We start from the raw sequence: 2,185 nt of genomic DNA, 5'->3' as shown, positions 1-2,185 counted from the left end.
ATGATCTACAAAACACTAAAAACACAAAACTAACACAAAATATTAAATAACTACACAGCTAAAGGATTAACTAATGTAAATAAAGGGGTCCAAATATGCAATATTTGGCACTTATCAGTATGTACCGTGTGTTTCCATATTGACCACACTGCTAAGACTTGTCCCATGTTTTCAATTGCAGATAAGGAGACATTTCTCATCAATTGGTCTCAACATTATCATTAAGAGGAGCCATCTCCAATCGATTGGCCTCAACAATACCAAGAAGAAGAAGAGTGCCAAAGTCAATCGGTGACCACTCCTCATGGAAAATACATGAAGGATGAGTGCACTTACTATCATGAGCAAACAACTACCACACATGGGAATAAAGAAATTGTTGAGGAAATTTTTTGTGAGCCAAGTCTTTGGGACCCTTTGGAAGAGCGCTTTGATGAATTTGGAGGTTACCTAGATCTGGACAAGCTACTTGAGTATGCTAAAACTTCTAATGAGCCAAGTCTTGAGGATCCGGTGGGAGAGCATTTTGATCAAATTGGACGTGACCTGGATCTTGACAAATTCCTCAAGCAAGCTAAGATGTGTAGTGAGCCAAGTCTGAAGGATCCATTGGCAGAATATTTTGCTCAATTTGAATATAATCTGGACCTTGACATGATACGTGAGCAATTTGAGGCCTTATTGGATTCCACTCCTGAGAACAACAAGGTGGAAGAGAGGAAGGAGAAGCAAACTGAGGTTCTAGAGGAACCACATCGGGAAAAGGAAGAGAGCACTAAGACTTCATCAACATCAGCTCCTATCTCGAATTACCAAGAGTTCAAGAGAGAAGTCTGCTGGGGTTATGTGATGAGCAAATTGAGGACATCAAGATAGAAAAGCTCCTTGAGTTTTCTTCTTATTTTATTCCAGCTCATGATTTCCTTCCGGATGAGAAACTGTTTGAGAAGACTTAGAATGGTCTGCCCCGATCTATAGACAGTTGGAATCACCCTGAAATAGGAAAAATTCATTCTCTTTGGTGCAAGAGAAGAAAAGATTGGTGTTTCAAGTTTAAAAGGGGACAACAGTATGGCTAAAGACGTTAAACTTAGCACTCATGGGAGGCACTCCATAGTTTATCCTTTTATTTTGTTTTGTTTAAGTGTGTTTTAAATTAATCCTTTTATCTTTAGTTTTGTCCCTATTTACTTGTTTTTGTGTTTTCTTATTTTGCAGGGACAAGTGTGCTTCGATTCAAGTTTGGGGTTGTGCTATGAACCATGCTTTCCAAAACTATGTCGTCCATCTCCCGGGTACATTCTTTCCTTTATTTAGACACATTGGGGACAATGTGTCATTTAAGTTTGGGGGTATGGGCCCACATGTTGTTTACACACACTTTGTCCCAATTTCATGTTATTTGATTTGTGTGTTTGTTTGTTTATTTGAAGAGAAAAAAAAAATAATGCATGTTCATGTTTGCCCTAAAATTTTAAGTTGATCCAAAAAGAATTATGGCTTGAATTCATCAGTGAGCTTAAAATTTTGAACACATGATCTGATGAGTGAATTTGTTAGTTGGTTAGTTGTTTAGGACAGTTGAAAAATCACATGTTTGATCTAAGCACACAAGCACATTAGCACATAATTTGTGAGGTATGACATGAGGTCTGATATGTGTGTTTCTGTATCTTGGATGAAATTGGATGACTTATGAGATGACACAGTGGCATATATATAGTAAAAAAAAAAAGAAAGGAAGAGAGAAATAAATGGTCTTTGATGGGCTTTTCACTGAGTAACTGGACCTCTTGCCTCAAAGCAATGAGTGTTCACGTCAAAAGGTGGAAAATTTGGATTTGATCAATGTCATGGTTAGTTTGGTTTTGTAGCCTTTTTTACTCGAGTTAGTATGTCCTTAGGGGTGTCTCTACACCTAATACCCTAAAACCATCTGGTTTGGGAGTCATTGACTTAACACACGCTACATGGGTCAATTAGAAAGCTTAAGGGAACCAAACATTGCACAACCTGACCAAAAAAAAAAAAAAAAAAAAGAGAAAAAGAAATATGCCATGGTTGTTCATTCTAATAGGGATTTTAATGAATTTTGAGACATGGAGGCATTACACATTGGAAAGATTTGGAAACCTCAAAATTTTGTGCTAATTCATTGTACACAATTTTCAAACTTGTGATGATT

Source organism: Corylus avellana, chromosome ca4, assembly GCF_901000735.1.
Source record: "Corylus avellana chromosome ca4, CavTom2PMs-1.0".
In the NCBI taxonomy this organism is placed as follows: Eukaryota; Viridiplantae; Streptophyta; class Magnoliopsida; order Fagales; family Betulaceae; genus Corylus; species Corylus avellana.
The sequence above is the reverse complement of the archived record's forward strand: the minus strand, read 5'-3'. Positions refer to the sequence as shown.